General features: G+C 43.6%; 2 long non-coding RNA genes across 2 annotated transcripts; both read right to left on the bottom strand.

Moving 5' to 3' along the window:
• Positions 1-3,939: 3,939 nt before the first annotated feature.
• LOC131383821 (uncharacterized) lies at positions 3,940-4,676 on the bottom strand. The gene is made up of 2 exons (XR_009214171.1): positions 4,585-4,676; positions 3,940-4,183 (listed from the first exon to the last, which is right to left on the bottom strand). It is a non-coding gene; the product is annotated as an uncharacterized LOC131383821 (long non-coding RNA).
• Positions 4,677-8,677: 4,001 nt separating this feature from the next.
• LOC116471166 (uncharacterized) lies at positions 8,678-23,607 on the bottom strand. Its single transcript, XR_009214170.1, has 3 exons — positions 23,503-23,607; positions 12,671-12,770; positions 8,678-9,784 (listed from the first exon to the last, which is right to left on the bottom strand). It is a non-coding gene; the product is annotated as an uncharacterized LOC116471166 (long non-coding RNA).
• Positions 23,608-23,865: the final 258 nt, after the last annotated feature.

The following is a 23,865-nucleotide window of genomic DNA, read 5'->3' as shown; positions in this document are numbered from 1 at the left end:
TTTTTTTTTTTTTTGAGACGGAGTCTCACTCTGTCGCCCAGGCTGGAGTGCAGTGGCGCAATCTCAGCTCACTGCAAGCTCTGCCCCCGGGGTTCACCCAATTCTCCTGCCTCAGCCTCCTGAGTAGCTGGGACTACAGGTGCCCGCCACCACGCCCGGCTAATTTTTTGTATTTTTAGTAGAGATGGGGTTTCACTGTGTTGGCCAGGATGGTCTCCATCTCCGGACCCCATGATCCGCCTGCCTCGACCTCCCAAAGGGCTGGGATCACAGATGAGAGCCACCGCGCCCAACCAGATTGTTCTATATTTTGATTGTTCTGTATTTTGATAGAGATGTGCATTGCACAGGTGAATGAATTTTGTCAAAACTCATCAAATGATACACTTAAGATCTGTGAATTTCATTATATGTGAATTTTACATTTAAAAAATTATGGACAAAAGGCGAGCTCTTCTAGTTGGTGACATGCATGCTGAAGTGTTAATTCCAGCACAGGCATTTGAAGATGAAAACCACTGAATTGTACACTTTACATGGATGAATCGTATGGTTTATAAATTATATCTTAATAAAAGTGTTTAACAGTGTTAATATAGGCCAGGTGAGGGGGCTTATGCCTGTAAGCCTAACACTTTTCCAGGCCGAGGCTGGTGGATTGCTTGAGCCCAGGAACTTGAGACCAGCCTGGGCAACATAGTGAAACCCTGTCTCTTCAAAAAGTACAAAAAATTAGCTGGGTGTGGTGGCATGTGCCTGTGGTCCCAGCTACTCGGGAGTCTGAGGTAGGAGGATTGATTGAGCCTGGGAAGCCGAGGCTGCAGTGAACTGTGATAGCAGCACTGCACTCCAGCCTGAGTGACAGAGTGAACCCCTGTCTCAAAATAAATACATACAATAAATAGATGAATAAAAACAATTATATAGATATGCTACCAAAAGCATGACTCATAAAAGAACAAAATTGACAAATTGCTCTTCATCAAAATGTAACACTTCTGATCGTCAAATGACACCATTAATGCCTGTAGTCCCAGCTACTCGGAGAGGCTAAGGCAGGAGAATGGCGTGAACCCGGGAGGCGGAGCGTGCAGTGAGCCGAGATTGCGGCACTGCACTCCAGCCTGGGCGACAGAGCGAGACTCCGTCTCAAAAAAAAAAAAAAAAGAAAAGAAAAAAGAGAAGCCACAGACTGAGAAAATATTTGCAAATTATCTATCGAATACAAGCCTTGTATCCCAAATTTACAAACAACTTTCAAAACTCAATAATAAGAAAACAAACAAGTCACTGGGCATGGTGGTCCACACCCTTAGGCCAGCTACTCAGGAGGCAGAGGTGGGAGGATCCCTTGAGTCTAGGAGTTGGAGGCGCCAGTGAAGCTATTTAATATGATCACACCACTGCACTCCAGCCTGGGCAATAGAGCAAGATTCCATCACACACACACAAAAAAGAATCCCAAGTTCTGCAACAGGAAGTCAGCTTGGGGAGACAGCAGAGGACAGTCAGCCTTCTGGAAGTCACCAGTATGGATGAAAGTCTCAGGGCCCCCCTCAACAGTTAGGAATAGACCAGACCCTGGATTTCCACTCGACTCTCTGGTAGGGAGGGTTCCCCGTAATGACAGAGATTAACTTTCTCACCAGCCTTGTCTCTGGAGACACAGCCCTAGGCTCAACTTCAGGTATTAGTAAAATCGGGAGGCATTTTCTGCACCCAAGACAATTGTTGTTAGGGAAAAAGGTATCCCTATGACATCCGATTTATATATTGGAGTTACAGGTAATTTCAACTTATAAAGGGGTTCATGAATAGGAAAATGTCCTGGTACTTAAAAGTGCAAGTTTGGCCCTGCACGGTGGCTCACGACTGTAATCCCAGCATTTTGGGAGGCCAAGGCGGGAGGATCACCTGAGGTCAGGAATTCGAGACCAGCCTGGTCAACATGGTGAAACCCCGATTCTACTAAAAATACAAAATTAGCCAGGCGTGGTGACACATACCTGTAGTCCCAGCTACTCAGGAGGCTGAGGCAGGAGAATCACTTGAGCCCGGGAGGGAGAGGTTGCAGTGAGCCGAGATCATGCCACTGCACTCCAACCTGGGTGACAGAAAGAGACTCCATCTAATAAATAAATAAATAAAATAAAAGTGCGAGTTTGGACAACCCTCATTCAGACCCATTTCAGCCTTTTTAAGAGCTAATCTTCCCTACCCAAAGTGTTGGAGCACAAGATAAAGCCTCTGGGTCTTCTCTACCTGCCTTATCTACGGGCCTGTGTGCTCAATATCAGAACGCTCACAGCTCCAGAATGTCTTTCATACTTCTTTGCCTTGTGTAGAACTTTTTCCTTTTTTGTCCACCTGGTGAACTCCTATTCATCCTTCAGTACCCTGCTGACACTGCCCCTCATCTGGGCATGAAAGTGTACGGGAGACCTCTTGGATTCCTTCTTCTATGATAGATACAGTGTTATCTTTTTCTGCATTCCCACCGATCTGCACATGCAGCCCCAAATTCAGACTGGCTTTCTTTCTGGATGTACGACACACCATAGGAATTTGTTGTTTCAAATACAGTTAAGTCTGATGCCAAGCCCTCAAGCCCCAGAGTATAATAAATTGCTCTCAGTGGTTGTCTGGATTCTCTCTGTGCCTACAGAGAAGCAAAGGGGGAAACAGAGGATAGGGGATGGAGTGTCCTACGCAGCACAGACACTTAGAGAGGGCCCTCTGTCTCCTAACTGCAGAAGGCACCGCAGTGCAGTATTTTCCAATTCCACCTGGTCCTGGAAGGTGGGTGTCCTCGCTACTCCTTCCCAGCTTGGGCACAGGCACCTGGCAGTGGCTGGGGGGTGCAACCTCCCTTATAGTGTCATGCAGTTACTCCTGCTAGGGTCCTGGTGCCTCTCTGGGCACTTTGAGGCAACACAGCATTGTCACACACTCCAAAATGCCCCCGCCCCCATCTTCCCAGTTTGGAGGATGCTTCCCCAACTGAGGTCCTAGCTTTGGCTCATGCCCCTCAAGCACCTTCTTTCTGTTCGCTTCCTCCCTGGGAGGTTTCACTGGAAACACAAGATTGGCCTGGCTGTCCTAGGAGAGAGGCCGAGGGATGCTGCAGCCAGACACTTTCTTGCTAACACCCTATTTCTCCTAGATTACCTCACTCATGATATTTCAGTCATTTATTTTCTGGCCTGGGCCTTCCTCTGAACTGAGAATCTTTTGTTGCCAAGGAATGTCTCATCGACCTAGGTCTCCAAAAGGCCCAGTGTGGGCTTTCTAACTGGGGGTCCGCGGGCCGGGGGCAAGTTTTTTCTTTTTTGCGGGGAGGGGCAGGGATGGAGGCAAGTTTTTAAAGCCTCTCTGAGCCTATTTTCTTGGCTATAAAATGAGGACTGCAATAATACAGATCTCGTTAGTAGTATATTTGGGATGAACTAAGCCAATGCACGTTAACCCTTTAGAACAATGTCTAACATGTATTAATAGCATAATGCATGTTAGCTGTCATTATTACTTTTTATTTCCATCACTGTTACTTGTAGTGGATGTTTGGTTGCCTACCAAGTAGTCATTCCAGCTCCTTTTTTCCACTATAGAGACTGAAAATGCAAGGTACTCACCTCCCCAGCCTCCTTACAGCTGGGGGGTGGATGACCTAATCTTGGGCAGTGTAGCTTGAATGAAGGTGTGCAGGAGGCTTCTGGGAAATATTTTCCTCTCTGATAAAAAGAGAGAGATAGAAAGAGATTTTTGGACATTGTCTTGGAGGGAGGAGATACTTGGAGCTGTGGCAGCCATCTTGCAACCATGAGGACAGAGCCAAGGGTAAAAGCCAACATGCTGAAGATGTCAGAGCAGGGGCCTTTATAAGATCACTGAGTTTCTGCCCCAGCCCTGGAAACTCCTACCTTGGAACACTTTGCTAAATTCGATCGGAAATGCCTTTATTAGGAAAGCCATTTTCAATTGGGTACACCGGGATTAGTAGTTGAAAGTATTCGGAAATTTACAGTGGGTAACTGTTGAAAGAGAGTAGCTGGGTCAGGATGGAAATCCTGAACTCCCAGACTCAGATGAGAATGATAGCTGGCTGCCAACTTAGGTCACGGATGGATGATCCTTCTTGGTCTACTAATAGGTGCTTGGCCTCATGGGCCATTCCGCAGTCTATCTGTGGAAAAGACAGTGAGTACATGAAAAAAAATACAGCAAAAAGGAAGAGAAAGAAGACAGGGAGAGAGGAATCATTCACAAGTGAATGACCCCAAATCCTCAGGCTTCATTTCTGCTGGCACAGCCTTGTTCATTTGCTCTGGGACATCCCATCATCAAATTGTAACATGGTTTCAATCCACTGTGGGATGGCAGAGAAACCACGGCATATCATCTAACCTGGTTTCATCAGTATTTCTAACTTAGTTTTTGGCAGGTTATTCATTCTCTTGTGTTGGAGACACTGTCTCTCTGTGTTGCTGAGAAAAGGGGGGATGGGGCTGTGTTTCTCTTATTTCTGGTTAATTTTGTGGCTAGAAAAAATTTCGTGGGAAAGACTAATGCACAACATATTTTTACCACATAGACTACCGGTCCCATCATGATGCAGGATGTTGCAGGAATCACTGATGTGCACCTTGTACAGGTTGATGTAATGCTTACTTCTTGGTTTGCAGGTCAAAAACAAGCTAGAAGGGAGGAGTGGTGTCAATATACATGTTAAGGGCGAGTGCAATGACTCACGCCTGTAATCCCAGCACTTTGGGAGGCTGAGGCGGGCAGATCATTTGAGGTCAGGAGTTAGAGACCAGCCTAGCCAACATGGTGAAACCCCGTCTCTACTAAAAGAACAAAAATTATCCAGGCATGGTGGCAGGTGCCTAGTCCCAATTACTCAGGAGGCTGAGGCACAAAAATCGCTTGAACCCTGGAGGTGGAGGTTGCAGTGAGCCGAGATAGCACCATTGCGCTCCTGCCTGGGTGCCAGAGTGAGACCCCATCTCAAAAAAAAAAAAAAAACAAAAAACATTTTAAGGATATGATCACTCTCCTGGAGCCAAGAAATATCATTTCTCGACCCCAATGAGTGCTCTCTTTCCTTATGTCATCACATTTCTTTATATACAACTGTAGTTCATCTCTGGTACTGATCCTCCCCTTCCAGTATCCTTCTCTTTTGGGCCACTCTACTCAAACCATGCTTTCTAGGGTCAACTATGACAGTGTCACCAAACACAAAGCCTTTCTTTTCCTAGTTCTCATGCAATCTTTTTCTCTCTGCAGCTGTTCATTCTTCATGAAATGCTCCTTCTGCTGATTTCCAAGATTCCACACCCACCCTCCTGGTTTCTCCTGACCTCTCTAATCACCTCCTCTCACTTCTCATCCTGCCCTCTAAATGTAATCACTCACATCCTCTCCTTTTTCCTCTAGCATTCTCCTGGTTCTGCTCATTTATAAACTTACTTTTTCCCTTCTTGGGTACATGACCACCATCAAAGCTTCCACAATACATAAGTATATATATTCAGTGAATGTTTCCCCTGGATCTATTCTGGCTCTGTCCAATCTGATTTCCCAGATGGAACCTCTGTGAGCATTGGGTGTGCATTTTTCCAGACCTGGTACAAGCAGACACATCATTCCATAGAGTGGTGATTTTGTTTTGGTTTTATTTTGTTTTGTAGAGACGTGGTCTCGCTATGTTGCCCAGGTTATTCTTGACCTCCTGGGCTCAAGCACTCCTCCCACCTTGGCCTCCCAATGTGCTGGGATTACAGGCATGAGCCACTGCACCCAGCCCATAGCATGGCGTTGACTACGGTTCTGCATTGGTCATTTAAAGTCTCCACATCTAGCCCTGTCCTTTCTCCCATGCCCTAGTGTTTCATTTATTTATTTATTTATTTATTTATTTATTTATTTATTTATTTATTTATTTAGAGACAGGGTGGTCTCACTCTGTCACCCAGGCTGAAGTGCAGTGGTGCGACCTCAGCTCACTGAAACCTTCATCTCCTGGGTTCAAGCGATTCTGCTGCCTCAGCCTCCCAAGTAGCTGGGATTACAGGCGCCTGCCACAAGGCCCAGCTAATTTTTGTATTTTTAGTAGAGACGGGGTGTCGCCATGTTGGCCAAGCTAGTCTCGAACTCCTGACCTCACGTGATCCATCTGCTTCGGCCTCCCAAAGTGCTGGGATTCCAGGCATGAGACCCCCCACCTGGCCCCACGCCCTCGTGTTTCATGACCCACACCTTGAGCATGTTCTCTCACACCCCTTGCCCTCAGAATGCCTAGGGCACAGTCATTGTCTCTTGCGAGCTAACTTCTTCTGTGCTTGGATGGTGTCACCATCCGATTAAGCAAGCTGGAAATGATGTTGTCATTGTTGACTTCCCTGTCTGTCTCTCTTTCCCATTCTCGCTTGTGAAAGAGTCACAGCAGCCATGGGCTGTGCACTCTTCTTCTTTTTTTATTTCCCAGCTTTTAGGTTTCAGGGGTACCCGTTCAGGCTTGTCACATGGGTAAATTGTGCATTGCTGAGGTTTGGGGTACCAATGACCCTATCGCCCAGGTACTGAGCATAGTACCCAATAGGAAGCGTATCAACTCTTGCCCCCTTCTACCCTCCTCCCTCTAGTAGTCCCTCGTGTCTGTTGTTCCCATGTTAATGACCATGTGTGTTCAATGTTTAGCTCCCACTTATAAGCGAGAACATGCAGTATTTGGTTTTCTGTCCCTGTGTTAATTCACTGAGGATAAGAGTCTCCAGCTGCATCCATGTTGCTTCGAAGGACATGATTTCATTCTTTTTTATGGCTGCATAGTATTCCATGCAGTACCCTCCACTTCCGTGTTCATTTTCACATCTGGCTTATTTCTCACTCCTTGCTGCTTCTGCCCTGGTCCAGCCCCCACCCTCCTCTCACCTGATGTAAAGCTACATCCTCTAAGCTGCTTTCTCTGTTTTTTGTTGCTTGTGGCATCCTCTGTATGTCGCCTACTGTGAGGCAAAAGCAACTCCATTTTGGATGCAGATCCACCGTGTTGACTTAAGATTCACCACAGTTCCAGGAATGCCTCTAAGATTTCTACTTACTGGAAAGCCTGCCCTTAGGTCAAAACAACCTTGATGTTATCATAAACACATGCTAATCATAAATCCTGTCCTTAGGCAATTTCCCTATGGTATATAAGCCCTGGTCTCGGGGTCTGGGAGGTAGCAGCACAGGGGACCACTATTTCTCAGCCACTGGATACGTGGCTTCTGTTCACAAGTCCCAGTTAAATGCTTCTTTCTAGGAACCATGGCTCAAGCCTATAATCCCAACAATTTGGGGGACCATGGTAGGAGGATCACTTGAACCCAGGGCTTTGAGGCCAACATAGACAACAGAGTGAGACCATTTCTACAAAACATTAAAAAAAAATTAGCCAGGTGTGGTGGTGTGTGACTTGTAGTCCCAGCTACTCGGGAGGCTGAAGTGGGAGAATTGCTTGAGCCCAGGAGGTTAAAGCTGTAGTCAGTTATGATCACATCACTTCACTCTAGCCTGGGTGACAGAGTAAGCCCCTGTCTCTAAAAACAACAATGACAACAACAACAAAAATTTGTCTCTGAGAAACTGGATTTGTCAGCCTCTTTCTTCAGCCCCTCAGCTTCCTCGGCCTTTGGGGTAGGTTTGTACCAACCTCCCACTGTGTATCACTGGCCAGTATCATCGCACTTCTTCTTCCCTCCTGATTAATTCAGGCTGCAATGGCCCACACATGCCTATAGAATAAATCAGGGTTGACTTAGGCCAGAAATAACAATTCCATTTCCCTTTCAGGGATTCTGACTTTCCCAGGCTTCCTTGCAGTAAGAGGTGCTGATGTGATTCCGTTTCGGCCAACAAGATACACAGGGGAAATCTGGGAAGAGGCCCATGAAGAGAAAGACCTCCTGCCCTACCTCTTCCCTAGCACCATCATTTTCATCTGTGGCACTGAACACCTGTAAGGCCTAGCTCCAGACTTATCTTTCCTCCAGTACGACCCACTTATGCTGCCAGTCACTTCTTACCTACCTTATGCTGGAGCTGGGGGTAGGAGCTTGGGAATTCAGGTCAGTTACATCATGCATCATAGTTGGTCTCCAAAGATAGCCCCAAATGAAGCCACTTCCCAGTGTTCGTGTTCTTATGCAGCCCTCTCCACTCTGAATCTGCACTGGTCCTCTGAAATACGTTAACTCACAGAATAAAAAGATAATGATGCTGTGCTAGTCTGTGCCCAAGCCTGAAGAAGAACAAGATATTCTGATTTTATCCTCTCAGGAGCCCTGAGCCAGCGCACAAGAAACCCAACTGCCCTGAGACTGCCACGTTTTGAGGAAATGTAAGCTGACCACAAGGAGAGGCCACGTGGAGGAGAACTGAGACTCTCAGCCAACATGGAGGACCAGGCTCCAATCTCATGATGTAGTTTGAGCCATTCCAACCAGCCTCCACCCATTTGCGTCCCCTGAGTTGACATCACGGGAAGGAAAGATAAGCTGGGTAAGTTGGGGTGAAAATGTAACTGCAAATCATATCCTCTGTTCAGTCTCAAAAGCCTTCTCATTTTTTTTTTTTTTTTTTTTTTTGAGACAGGGTTTCACTCTGTTGCCCAGGCTGGAGTGTGGTGGCAAAATCATGACTCACTGCAGCCTCAGCCCCCCAAGGCTCAGGTAATCCTCCCATGTCAGCCTCCCGAGCAGCTAGGACTATAGGCATGCACCACCATGCCTGGCTAATTCTTAAATTTTTTGTAGATATAGGATCTCCCTGTGTTGCTCAAGCTGGTCTCAAACTCCTGGGCTCAAGGGATCCTCCCGCCTCAGCCTCCCACAGTGCTGGGACTACAGGTGTGAGCTGCTGCACCCAGCTAGCCTTCTCTTTCTTGCAAATGATTGCACTTTTCTGCAGCTTCACTTTGCTTACACGGGCCTCTCAGCCTGCATTACCTTTCCTCTGCATCAGTTATCCCATCCTCCAAAGCAAATCCGGAAAGCCCCCACTTCTATAAACCTTCCAGATGATGTCAACTCTGGTGTGGGTATTTGGACCAGCTCTGCAGCAAGTGTGTGCTTTTGCTCACTATGCACCTACCCTCCCTCTCTTGTTGTAACAGCACCCCAGTTTTGTTTGGATGAACTCCCCCCACTACCTTTTAGTGCAACTCTGTCAATCAAGTTGTCCATTAACTTGTGTTTCAAGTGGGACATAGAACCTGCCCGAGCCAATCAGTTGTTTTCTCTCTCTCTCTCTCTCCTCTCACTCTTTCTCCAGTGCAAATCCTGAGAGGGTGACAGATAGCTGAAAATGGATGACAGCCTGACCAGACCTCCATCAGCTGCTGCTGACAAGGTCTCCCAAGTTCTCTGGTCCACATTCAGTCCCAGATCTGAGCCTCCAGCGTTTTCATTTGAGTCTACGAGCCACCCTGGAGCAGAGACAGTAAAGCTCACCAATGATTCCATTGTTCCCTTTCATTTCCCAGTGTTCTGGCAGTTAGGGAAGATCTCGTGACTAGTTCTGACCAGAGATCCCAGAGTAGAAAGGACACATGTCACTTTCAGGCTGAGGCAGTAAAAAGCCCCTGTGCAAACCCCCAGCCTCTTTCTTCCCCTGCCATGGTCACACCAACAAGGCTTCATGTTTCAGGGCTGCAGCCACCAGATGGTGGAACCTCCATTAATCTGAGTGAAGGGAGGGCAGAGCCTCCTGCTGATCCCCATGTGGTAGATTGCACAACCTAGAAATAATAATTTTGAGAATGTTTGTTATAGCAGCATGACCTAGACTGTCCTGAATAATATATACCAATACCCTTCCTACCCTTCCAATAAACTTTTTTTGCTTAGATTATCACATCAGTTTCTTGTACCTAAACCAGCTTAACTGATAAACTAACAGCACTTAGCAATTTCTTTTTTTCCTTCTTTCTTTCTTTCTTTCTCTTTCTTTCTTTCTTTATCTTTCTCTCTCTCTTTCTCTTATCTTTCTTTCTCTCTTTTTCTTTTTTCTTTCTTTCTCTTTCTTTCTCTCTCTCTTTCTTTTTCTTTTTTTTTTGAGACAGGGTCTCACTGTGTCACCCAGGCTGAGCGTAGTGGCGCAATCTATGGCTCACTGTAGCCTTGAACTCTACAGTGGGCTCAAGCAATCCTCCCACCTCAGCCTCCCCAGTAGCTGGAACCACAGGTGTGTGCCACCACATGTCACTAATTTTGGTATTTTTAGTAGACACGGGGTTTCAACATGTTGCCCAGGCTGATCTCGAACTCCTAGGCTCAAGCAATCCTCCTGCCTCAGTCTCTCAAAGTGCTGGGATTACACGGGTGAGCCATTCCACCTGGCCAGCAATTCCTTTGTTGATTACACTTACTAATGTGCATTTATCTTATTTTTTCTTGTCAGCTGAGAGCAACCTGACCTAAGGACTATAGAGATTCATCTTTGCATCTTACCACACTGCTGAGCACTTTCTTGATAAGATTTGTTAGGTTGAATGTAAAAACTGAATGAAAATGAAATTTTTGTTTTGTTTTTAGAGACAGGGTCTCTCTTTGTCATCCAGGCTGGAGTGCAGTGGTGTGATCATAGCTCACTTCAGCCTTAAATTTCTAGACTCAAGTGATCCTCCCACCTTAGCCTCCCAGTAGCTGGGACTACAGGAATTGAATTCATTTTTTAAATTCAATGTTTGCATTCATCCTATCAAATAGTATCAAGAGCCTTGTAAGTATTCATCAGTGTGCACCACCACCAGACCTAGCTAATTTTTAAATTTTCTGTAGAGACAGGGTCTTGCTGTGTTGCCCAGGCTGGTCTCAAACTCCTAGCCTCAAGTGAGCCTCCCACCCCAGCCTCCCAAAGTGCAGTGATTATAGACATGAGCCACTATGCCTGGCTGAAAATGAAAAATGTGGTGAGTCAACCAGTTACTCTCTTTTCAACTGTGGTTTTCTAATCCATTTTCAAGTGAGGTTTCTTTTTTTCTTTTTCTTTTGTTTTTTTTTGAGACAGAGTCTTGCTCTGTAGCCCAGGCTGGAGTGCCGTGGCGCAAGCTTGGCTCACTGCAACCTCTGCCTCCTGAGTTCAAGCGATTCTCTTGCCTCAGCCTCCTGAGTAGCTGGGATTACAGGCATGTGACACCATGATTGGCTAATTTTTGTATTTTTAGCAGAGATGGGATTTCGCCGTGTTGGCCAGTCTGGTCTCGAACTCCTGACCTCAGGTTATCTGCCCACCTTGGCCTCCCAAAGTGCTGGGAATAAAGGCGTAGCCACCATGCCTGGTCTCAAGTGAGTTTTAATTAAAAGAGATTAAAAAATATGATTGCATCTCTATTTTTATGATGACAGTGGCATATATATAATAATATCTATATGTTTCAATCAAATTGTAGTCATAACTTTAAAAAACCTTGTTAAATGACAAAGAGTAAAACACTTTGGAAACATCAGAACAGCAACAATATTCACCAAGCTCTTTATTTGCAACAGACACTCTATGTAGGGTTTTAACTTTTTCATCCTCCAACCACACTCCATCCCTAATCCTGGTGTCTACATCTTATTGAAGACAAAAGAAGCAGCAGCAATTTGGAACTATTTGTTTATTGCTCCCAAAGGAATAAATAATTTTCAAATCATAAAAAGGGGGACTCAAAGGAGCTGGTAGGCTAATAAAGAAGAACCATAAAGAGGAGGAAATTCTCCATTTTTGTTCATTTAAAAAGAAACCCAACGGTTGGGTGTTCACACCTGTAATCCCAGCACTTTGGGAGGCCAAGGAGGGAGGATCACTTGAGGCCAGGAGTTTGAGACCTGCCTAGGCAACAAAGTGAGATCCAATCTCTACAAGAAATAAAAAAATAGCTGGGTGTGGTGGTGTGCACCTGTACTCCCAGATACTTGGGAGGCTGAGGCAGGACGATCACTTGTGCCCAGGAGTTTGAGGCTGCAGTGACCTAAGATCACACCACTGTACTCCAGCACAGATGACAGAGTGAGACCCTATCTCTTTAAAAAATTCATTTTTTTTTTTTTTTGAGATGGAGTCTCGCCCCGTCACCCAGGCTGGAGTACAGTGGCGTGATTTTGGCTCAATGCAACCTCTGCCTCCTGGGTTCAAGCAATTCTCCTGTCTCAGCCTCCCAAGTAGCTGGGATGACAGGCGCCTGCCACCATGCCCAGCTAATTTTTGTATTTTTAGTAGAGACGGGGTTTCTCCATGTTGGTCAGGCTGGTCTCGAACTCCTGACCTCAGGTGATCCACCCGCCTCGGCCTCCCAAAGTGCTAGGATTACAGGCGTGAGCCACCGCGCCTGGCCAAAAAATTCATTTTTTAAATTCAATTTTTGCATTCATCCTATCAAATAGTATCAAGGGTCTTACAAGTATTCAGCAGTGTATACCAGCTTGGATGGCACAGCGAGACCCTGTCTCAAAAAAAAAAAGAAAATGAAACACATGCAAAGTGGAAATGACTTACAACCTGCTCCCAGTGAGAGAAAGAGAGAGAAAGATAAACGTTACTGTTGGAATAATCTTTAAGAGCATGCGGTGTGGGGTATGTGAAAAAATCTAAGTGTGTTACAGATCAGGGCTTCTCAAACATTCACACGCTCAGAATTCACCTGCAGATCTTGCTAAAACGCAGATTCCGCTTCAGTATGTCAGGGAGGGGCCTCAGTCAACTCCTTAGATGTCTCAAGCTCCCAGGGGGTGCTGAGGCTGCTGGAAGAGCAAGTGCAGAAAACTCGTGGGATCAGAACGGCCAACACAATTCAAGAACTCTTCAGAAGCTTGGGTTGGGGGTTTTGATGAGCTTGCCCTGAGTTCAGCCTTTGATCAGTTCTCTTTAAAAGTCGACTAGGAAATCACTGTTACCTTGTATCTTATCTGGAAATCACTTCTCTGGTAGCTTCACTATCTTTTTAGAAAAAGAGTCAAGAACACAGACGCAGGGGAAACAGGTCTGAAAAGCGAGAACGAGCGTAACAAGTTCTACACACTACAACTTCTGTGCTTTACTGAGATTTAGTTTTAATTTTTGGCCACTTTTTCTAACAAGACTGGCTATGTGTTTGCTCAGGTTAGAGGACTTTAGAAGAAGGGAATTATAAGCGCTTAGGACTTCTGGTGGCCCGACAGAGGGGAAGAGATGGAAATAATACGAAAAGCTCACTCTAGAATGAAAAATTCACCACCGTCTTGGGGTATTTCTTGCAAAGGCAAAAAGCCCTAGAGTAGTCACTGTCCTCAAGATATCTTTGAGACGGAATCTCACTCTGTTGCCCAGGCTGGAGTGCAGTGGTATGATCTCGGCTTACTGCAACCTCTGCCTCCCGGATTCAAGTAATTCTCCTGCCTCAGCTTCCTCAGTAGCTGGGACTTCAGGCATGCGCCACCACGCACAGCCAGTTTTTGTATTTTTAGTAGAGATGGGGTTTCCCCATGTTGGCCGGGCTGATCTCGAACCCCTGACCGCAAATAATCTGCCTCCCAAAGTGCTGGGATTATAGGCGTAAGCCACCATGCCCGGCACTCAAAGATACCTTCTACTCATCAAGAAAGGTCATCGTGTGCTTCAGATGGCAGAGAGATATATTTTCGAATAATTAATATAGAAAAATAGAAAAAAATCTTTAAAAAATGTTGGTGCTTGAAGGAATATTCTAGTTATGTGAAACAATTCTGGGCCAGGTGTGGTGGCTCACACCTGTAATCCCAGCACTTTGGGAGGCCAAGGCAGGAGGATCGCTTGAGCCCAAGAGTTTGAGACCAGCCTGGGTAACACATCAAAATCCCACCTCTACTAAAAATTAAAAAAAAAAAAAAAAAAAAAAAGCCAGACATGGCGGCTTATGCCTGTGGTCCCAGCTACTCGGGAGGATGAGACAGGAAGATTGTTTGAGTCTGAGAGGTTGAGGCTGCAGTGAGCCGTGATCATGCCACTGTGCTCCAGGCTGGGTGACAGAGCAAGAACCTGTATCAAAAATAATAATAAAAATTTAAAAATCTTATATATAACAATTCTCAGATGATGCTGGGTAATTATGGCTATAACTATATCCCAATCACATCTATGTAGACTATTACATATATTCTCTATTTCCTTATATCTAAAATCTTTATGATCACACAGACTCAGTTATTCTGAAAAACAGTATCTCTTATGATTATAAAATAAGACATACTCTTGGAGAAAAGTTGGAAAATATAAGAAAATAATAAAAAACAGTTTATACGCACTGTTAATATTCTGGTGTGTGTTTAGTTTTCTCTCTTAAAATATCCTGAATTTTTTTTTCTGACATCAAGTATTCTTTGAAAACATGATTCTTAGGGCACATAAGATTCCACAGAATTGTTACCCACTCCAACTATTCTCTTTTATAACATTGGGAGACATTTAAGTTGTTTCCTTCTTCCCCTAATATAACTAAGTCTCTTATGCACTTCCTTGTACATTAACTTTTGTGAGCATCTCTGATTATTTCCCCAGATAGATTCCCAGAAGTGGAATTGCTGGGTCAAAGAACACAGACATGTCTGGGTTCTTAATGAGTACAGCAAAATTGCCCTGTGGAGAGACCGAACCGTCTGCACTGCCTCTGGCAATGTGTGTATTTCTCATTTTAGCATCTGAGCTTTCTGCTGCCTTTAAATTTAGTAATCGGTTTTATTTTTATTTTTTATTTTTATTTTTTTGAGACGGAGTTTCGCTCTGTCTCCCAGGCTGGAATGCAGTGGTGTGATCTCAGTTGACTGCAACCTCCACCTCCCGGGTTCAAGGGATTCTCCTGCCTCAGTCTCCTGAATAGCTGGGATGGTAGGCGCGCGCCACCACGCCCAGCTAATATTTTGTATTTTTAGTAGAGATGAGGTTTCACTGTGTTAGCCAGGATGGTCTCGATCTCCTGACCTCATGATCTACCCGCCTCAGCCTCCCAAAGTGCTGGGATTACAGGCATGAGCCACTGTGCCCGGCCTATTGACAGTTTTTAAAGTTGACCTTTGGGAGCTGTCACCATTCCTTTTAAGAAGAGTGATGAGTAGAGGGCGATCATTTTCCTTTTTTTCCCTACCAACTTGTGCGCATCACCTCTGTTAGATCGAACTTAAAATTTCTTTTCTTTTCTTTCTTTCTTTCTTTTTTTTTTCTTTTGAGGCAGTCTCACTCTGTTGCCCAGGCTGGAGTGCAGTGGCGCCATCTCGGCTCACTGCAACCTCCACCTCCTGAGTTCAAGCGATTCTCCTGCTTCAGCCTCCTGAGTAGCTGGGATTATAGGCATGTGCCACCATGCCTGGCTAATTTTTTGTGTGTATTTTTGTATTTTTAGTAGAGATGGGGTTTTACCCAGGCTGTTCTCAAACTCCTGACCTCACGTGATCCAATCGCCTTGGCCTCCCAAAGTGCTGGGATTACAGGCATGAGCCACTGCACCTGGCTTGAACTTAAACTTTCATGAATCCAAAAATTATGTATTTATCACACTGCTGAGCTTTATTAAAAAAAACCAAAAATGATGTAGTATACAAATGCTGATGAAAACGACTTTGAAAAGGGCTTGACTTCAGCTGTGGAAAACCTGGTCTCTAATCTCCATTATCTTCTCCATTCATTGCTATGTACTTTTCAAAAATACGCTTTTAATTCTTTTTTCATATTTTCACTCTTCCTATCAGAAATTTGTTTTTAAATACAGAAAAGTAAAAGTGAAAAAAATGACAGTTGTCCATTTTTCTACCATCCAACATTAACCACTGTTAACATTTTGGCATATTTGACTTTAATCCCTTTTTAAAGCCAATATTTGAAAAATTCAATTTTCAAATCTTTTCAATCCTTAAATTCATTGCTACATGAATACATAGTTTTATTATTTTAGTTTACAATTAGAATACTCCAGGCTGGGAGCAGTGGCTCACACCTATAATCCCACCACTTTCGGAGGCTGAGGTAGGTGGATTACTTGAGGTCAGGAGTTCAAGACCAGCCTGACCAACATGGGGAAACCCCATCTCCACTAAAAATACAAAAATTAGTTGGGTGTGGTGGTGTGCACCTGTAGTCCCAGCTACTTGGGAGGCTGAGGCAGGAGAATCGCTTGAACCCAGGAGGCAGAGGTTGCAGTGAGCCAAGATTGAGTCATTGCACTCCAGCACGGGCGACAGAGCAAGACTCCAGCTCAAAATAAATGAAACAATAGAAATAAAATTAGAATACTCTAGATAAACCTCAAGATCTTTATTCTCTTCTGCCATCCCAATCTTCCTTTCCCCTTCCTAGAGGCCCTCTAGCTTGAGCTTTATAACAATCTTTTCAATCCTTAAATAGAAAATAGTTTTATATGCATATGCTCATCTATTGGCAAATTATAATATTGCCATTTTGCATTGCTCCAAATTTGCATAAATGGTAATCTTGCTGTATCATCTTTATATCTTGCTTTTCCCCCACTCTATGCTTTCAGGATTCATTCATGTAGACACTTGTGAGTTAATTCATTCCTTTTCATGTTATATTACCGTCCATGGTACATGACTATTTTGCTTTATGATTTCCTTATTAATGGCTCTTTAGGACGTTTCATTTTTTTCCCACCACATTGTTGCAGCAAATCTCAAGCATACACGGGAGATTTTCTTCAGTTAAATTCCTAGAATTGCTAGATAAGCTTTTTCAATTTCAATAACACCAAATAGCTCTCCAGAGGGGCTATATACAACATTTATAACCCCACCATATACGTACAAGAATACTGGTCTTTCTTTACCCTTGACCACATTTTGTCATTCTTATAGGGAAAAAGTTGGTTTCCTTTTCTTGTTTTTATTTCCAACTAATAGTGAGGTTAAACATCTTTCCATATATATTTATATTTAAATATATATTTTATAAATATATATATTTATAAATACGTATTTATAAATATATTTATAAATTATATACTTTATAAATTATATATATATTTTTAATATGGAGTCTAGCTCCATTACCCAGGCTGGAATGCAGTGGTGTGATCTTGGCTCAGTGCAACCTCTGCCTCCCAGGTTCAAGTCCCAAGTAGCTGGGACTACAGGCGCCTGCCACCATGCCCCGCTAATTTTTGTATTTTTAGTAGAGATGGGGTTTCACCATGTTGGCCAGGCTTGTCTCGAACTCCTGACCTCAGGTGATCCACCCGCCTCGGCCTCCGAAAGTCCTGGGATTACAGGAGTGAGCTATTGCACCTGGTACCCACATATTTTTTAGCCATGTGAATTTTCTCTTTTGGAAGAGATGTTCTTTTGATACACTGGTAGACTGAATTTTTTTCAATACATATTTGTAATATAGATGAGCCTGATATTTTCTTTAATGTTGCTGTTCTCTTTTTGGTGTCAAAATTAAACTAGTCTCAGAATGTGTTGAATAGCTTTCTCTAACTTGTTCATATTCCAGTGAATTTTGCATAATATAGTCTTTTTGTGTGTGCTGATCACTCCAGCAAAACTTACTTGTTCTGGACATCTTAGGAAGTGAAGCATATCCTATACTTCTCGTTCAATTTCATTAGTGATTATTACTTTTAATGGCAAAGACCTCAATTACTTTTGCACCAACCTAATACTTTTCTTCTTGGGTCAAGTTTTGTAATTTTTATTTTTGTTAAAAATTACCTTTTTTCTAACTTTTCAAATGTATTGGCATAAAGTTTGTGGTATACTTTTGTGCTTTCTAAAATTTTGACTCTAGCTGGTATGTTCAGTTTGCCATTTATCGTATTGTTTGTACGATTTTCTTGATCAATCTTACATGAAGTTTTTCTATTTTATTAGTCATTAAGAGAACACCAGCTTTTGGCTTCTATAATCAACTTCATTTTCTTTGTTCTTTGTTTTGCTCATTTCTGCTTTTTCATTCTTATTTCCTTCCTTCTGCTTTCTCTGGGTTTCTGTAGTTGTTATATTTCTAACTTTTAACAATTAACTCCTTTACATTTTTTCTTATTTTGTAAGAAGTATACTTAAAGCTATAAGTCCCCCTCTAATTATTATTATTATTACTATTATTTTTATTTTCAGATGGAGTCTTGCTCTGTCACCCAGGCTGGAGCGCAGTGGCGTGATCTCAGGTCACTGCAGACTCCCGCGTTCAAGCGGTTCTCCTGCCTCAGGCCTCCTGAGTACCTGGGATTACATGCGTCCACCACCATGCCCGGCTAATTTTTGTATTTTTAGTAGAGATGGGGTTTTGTCATGTTGGCCAGGCTGGTCTCGAACTCCTGACCTCAGGTGATCTGCCCGCCTCAGGCTCCCAAAGCGCTGGGATTACAGGTGTGAGCCTCGTGCCCAGCTAATTATTTAGTTGGATCCCACATGTTTTGTTATGTCAGATTTTCATTGTCATTTATTTCCAAATATTTTATAATTTCCATATTGGTTTTCTTTTTAATCTGAATGTTTTCAGTTTCTAAACACGTGTTCTTTTTCTTTTAAAAATGTACGATAAAATCTTTCAATATATAAAAAGTTATAAAAAATATAATACCTGTGTATGTGGTCCTGTACTCAACCCCTCACTTAAGAAATAAAACTCGAATATATGCTTATAATTTTCAATTTTTATTTTAATTTTTATTTTTTTGAGACAGAGCTTTGCTCTTGTTGCCCAGGCTAGAGTGCAGTGGCGCAATCTTGGCTCACTGCAACATCTGCCTCCCGGGTTCAAGCAATTCTCCTGCCTCAGCCTCCTGAGTAGCTGGGATTACAGGCACCCACCACCATGCCTGGCTGATTTTTTTGTATTTTCAGTAGAGATGGGTTTCATCATGTTGTCCAGGCTGGTCTCGAACTCCTGACCTCAGGTGATCCACCTGCCTTGGCCTCCCAAAGTGCAGGGGTTATAGGCGTGAGCCGGCGCGTCCGCCCAATTTTTAATTTTTAAAAATTCATAAGTAATAGATGTACGTGGTTAAAAAAAAAAGTTCATTCTGACTTCCTGGCCCCTTCCTCAGAAGCAACTGCAGTTACTAATTTAAGGTGTATTGTATCTACACCTTTTTGGCTCTCTTTTTGTTGTTGACATTTAATTTTACCACATTGCGGTTCGTGAATGTGGTCTATAGATTCTTTGGAATTCATTGAAGCTTCCTTTGTGGCCCAGTACATAGTCAATTTCTGTAAATAATAGATATACCAAAGGTTTTTTTTCTAAAATACAAGCCTGATCTCATCACTTACTTTTCATAAGCTTCTGTGGTCTTCGGGTGAAGACCCTCAGCATATTATTTCCCGAAGCTTCCTCTCTAGCCAAGGCCTTGGCCCTCACCTTGTGGTCAACAAATTTATGTACTCATAGCTCTCATGCATTTTAGGGTCAGCTTTGCGAAGTCTGAATCATCAGAGCTGTCCAGGAATAGAGAGTCCAAAGTCTGGCACTTCAAAGGCCCAATACTCACAGAGCCCACTAGGGAATGAGCCATCCTCTGAGTCATACTGAAGCAGGACTGTCACCCCATGAGGTACCACTCTGCATGGTGAACTTTGATCCTTACTCACTACTTGTACCTGCTGAACGAGATTCACCTCATAGAGGCCTCTGATTGCTGTACTGCTTCCATTTTCATTTGTCAGCACTTTCCCTTCTGTTTATTTTTGCCAGACCCATAGTGGATCACTTGACAGTAGCATTCTCCCGTCACTTGGCCTTCTATTCATCAGTTGCTTATCCCCAGCTAAGACCCACTTCAGTATGAATCCAGGGTGAGCTTCTGCTCTGAAACCCCAGGATGGGGATGGGGGTGTTGAGGGAGGGATCAGATAACCGACTGTCATCTCTACACATTTCTGGTTTCAACCTCAGCTAGGAGCTCATCTCTGCATTGTCGTCAGCATCTCTTCCAAACCTTTTGATTCATTCCCCTTAAATCCCTTAGCATCTCCTCAGCACCTTCTGACCTTTTTTGGGATAGGCTGGTGTGCAGTGGTAGCATCCCTCGACCTTAACCTCAACTGCAGCCTCAACCTCCAGGGCTCAACCTCCCAGGCTCAAGCCATCCTCCCACCTCAGCCTCCCAAGTAGCTGGGACTATAGACACATGCCACCACACTCGGCTAATTTTTAAATTTTTTTGTAGCGATGAGGTCTTGCTGTGTTGCCCAGGCTGGTCTTGAACTCCTGACCTCAAGCAATCCTCCCACCTCAGCCTCCCAAAGTGCTGGGATTACAGGTGTGAGCCACCACACCAGGCCCTCTTCAGCCACAGAATGATACTGTTTGCTACCTTATGGAGAAAATGGAAAACATCAGGAGTGAGCTTTTATTTAGCCACTTTCACCTCTTTTCCCGCTGTTTCAGAAGTGTCTCTTTTCCTCTCTAGGTTAACAGTAATATCCTGTCTCTATACAACTTTGACCCCATCCCTTTTTGTCTCTCTCTCTTTTTTTTTTTTTTTTTTAAGACAGAGTCTCGCTTTGTTGCCCAGGCTGGAGTGCAGTGGCACAGTCTCAGCTCACTGCAACCTCCATCTCCCGGGTTCAAGAAATTCTCCTGCCTCAGCGTCCGGAGTAGCTGGGACTACAGTGTGCGCCACCATGCCTGGCTAATTTTAAGGTCTCATATTTCCGGCCAGGTAGTCTCAAATCCTTTTTTTTTTTTTTTTTTTTTTTTTTGAGTGAATCTCGTCTGTCACCAGGTGAATGTTTAGTAGAGACAGGGTGTCACCATATTGGCCAGGCTGGTCTCGAACTCCTGACCTCATGATCCACCCACCTCGGCCTCCCAAAGTGCTGGGATTACAGATGTGAGCCACCACACCTGGCTGCCTGTTTTTATTTTACAGATTATTATCTCTGCTCCTGAGTCTTCAAGTCTTCCCTTCTGAAGCCATACTTCCCAAAAGAGCAGTCAGCATTCCCTCTCCACTTCCTCAACTTCCACTCTTCACTCTTGGAGTTCGATCTGGCTTCCTCCCTTCTCTATTAAGACGGCCTTTGTTGGCCATCAAATTCTAAATCAGTGGCGCATCTTTCTTGACCTCTCCAGAGCATTGACAATTCTGACCACACCCTCCTTCTCAAAAGTCTCTCTTCCTATGTGCCTCTGATTCTTGAGAATTTCTTGAAGCTTCCTTTGTGGCCCAGTAATCAATTTCTGTAAATGTTCCAAGCATGTTTGAAAAGAATAGATATATCCAAGTTCTTTTTCTAAAATACAAACCTTCTCTCATTTCTTCCTGGTCTTCCATCACTTCTAGGGTCTTCAAATGAAAAACCAACCCCCTCAGTCTTGAATCTTTCTTTTCTTTCTACCTTTTTTTCTTGACTCTTTGATCTTGAAATGCCAGTGTTCCCAGCGTTTTCTATTCTTTTATCTCTCCACACACCAGGGAAGCACATGCTTCACAAAAGGGGTCGGTCTTTCCCAAGCTCTGAACAAGTGCTGCCATGGGGGAAGGCTGGCCCACTGTCGTCAGACTTCCCCACTTTTCCAGAGCAGTCAGCTACAGGAGGGTTTTATGTGAAATGTCCCAAGTTTATTTATTTATTTTTGAGACAGAGTCTGGCTGTGTCACACAGGCTGAAGTGCAGTGATGCAATCTCAGCTCACTGCAACCTCTTCTTCCTTGGCTCAAGCTGTCCTCCCATCTCAGCCTCCTGAGTAGCTGGGACTACAGGTGTTCACCGGCATGCCTGGCTATTCTTTTTTGTGTGTATGTATATATATATATATATATATTTTTTTTTTTTTTGTAGAGATGGGGGCCTCACCATGTTGGCCATGGCTGATCTCAAACTCCTGAGCTCAAGCCATCCTCCCAGCTTGGACTCCCAAAGTGTTGGGGTTACAGGAATGAGCCACCGTGCCCAAAGATTGAAAACCCCAACTTTAAATATTGATAATGAATAGAAAATTTCACATAACCGTGTAGGGCAAACAAAACACAAATGTTACTCCTTAGGGCTTTATTTCCCCCCTTATTTGACTACCTATTAGGCAGTTTATAAAGAACTTATTAGTGGTGTTAGTTTACACTTATTGAGGGCTTACAATGTGCCACAGAGACTCTTCTAAGTAGTTTACGTTTACTCTTCCTTTAATCTTCAGAATAACACTATCAACAAAGTGTTATTATTAAACCTGCTTTATAGATGAGCAAACTGAGGCTGAGAACTTGAGCTCAGTCATCCCTTAGTATCTGTGAGGGATTGGTACCTCAGTCCCCATGGATACCAAAATTCTCGATGCTCAAGTCCCATTATGTAAAATCAAAACCATCTTTGTAAAAAGCATAACTGAGAAAATTATGATAGTGAAAGAGATCTGGCCTGACTCCATCTTGCTTCTAACTTCCAAGCTGTCCTTGATCATTCCTGGGCATAGGTGGAATTAATGTTGGAAAGAACTTAGTTTATAGTTTAACTTAGAAACAAAGGCAATAATAGCCCTTTCCCAAAACAAATCCCCTTCTTGCCTACGAACGGGTCTGCCTTTGTAGACTAACAAATTAACTAAAAGATTAGAAATTATGGTTTAGGAGGTCACGCAAGCTGGAGGCTACAGGATTCTGACCCTCCCCAGATTGCTTCCGGGAGTAACATCATTGTTCTAAAACCTAAAATCAGTGCTTGAGATATTTTGCAGAACCCGCGTTCTAATGTACCAGCTGACGCCACCCAGCCCTGTAATCTGGCTAAGCTGGTCCTATAGCCCTAACCCAGGATCTGACTCAGTGCAAGAGGACAGCTTTGACTCCTTTCCTCTCTGATCCAACCAATCAAAACTCTCTAATCCCCAGCCCCCTACCCACCAAATTATCCTCGAAAACCCTGAATTTCCGGGGAGACTGATTTGAGTAATAATAAAACTGTGGTCTCCTGTTCAGCCAGCTCTGTGTGAATTAAACTTTCTCTATTGCTATTCCCGTCTTGATAAATTGGTTCTGTCTAGGCAGCAGGCAAGGAGAAACACTGGGCGCTTACAAAATGCCAGAATTATTTGCATTTAACCTATGTAAATCCTCCAGTATATTGAAAATCATCTTTAAATTACTTACAATACTTAATACAATGTAAATGCTATATAAGTAACTGCTATGCTGTATTGCTTTCAGAATTTGTATTATTTTTACTGTTGTATTGTTATTTTTTACTGTTTTCCCCCACAAATATTATCCACCCACAGGTTGCTTCAATCTGTAGATGGGGAACCTGTAAACATGGACGGCTGACTGTACTTTGTCCTATGTCTCAGAGACACTGAGTTTAAGGCCCAGGATTTCATGTTGACCATCCAGCTCCAAAGCTGAAGCTTTTAATCACCACACACCACTGCTTTCCCACTTAGCAGATGAAACTGAAGCCCAGAGAGGTTAAGAGGTTGTCCAAGATCACAGGGGGTGGTGAGTGACCAAGCCTGGCTTTGAGCTATCCTCACAGAGACAGCTATTTGCAGGTACCGCTGTTCTATATTAGTTACCTGTTTCCCTTTCTAGGCTGCATCCCTAGCTCTCAGACTAGGGATGGAATTCAAACGTTTGGAAAATTAATGCCTTGAAGATTCAATGCAGTCCATTCACTTCCACGAGTAATTTCACTTGCTTTCTCACAATCCCTAGGTAAGATAATAGTTAACATATAATCAGCACTCCCATGTGACACTTTTCAATGGCTATGCTAAGCACCTGATATAGGTGTTATTATCTCTTGTAAATCTCACCAACACTATTTTGCAAGGACTAATATCCCCATTTAATGGAAGAGGAAACTGAGGCTCAGTGCCTTGCCCAAGCTCCTGCCAACTAGTAAGTGGCAGAGCCAGGATTCTAGCTTAGGGTCTATG

Source organism: Hylobates moloch, unplaced genomic scaffold (genome assembly GCF_009828535.3).
Source record: "Hylobates moloch isolate HMO894 unplaced genomic scaffold, HMol_V3 SCAFFOLD_6, whole genome shotgun sequence".
NCBI lineage: Eukaryota > Metazoa > Chordata > Mammalia > Primates > Hylobatidae > Hylobates > Hylobates moloch.
This window is presented reverse-complemented; position numbering and strand designations above follow the sequence as displayed.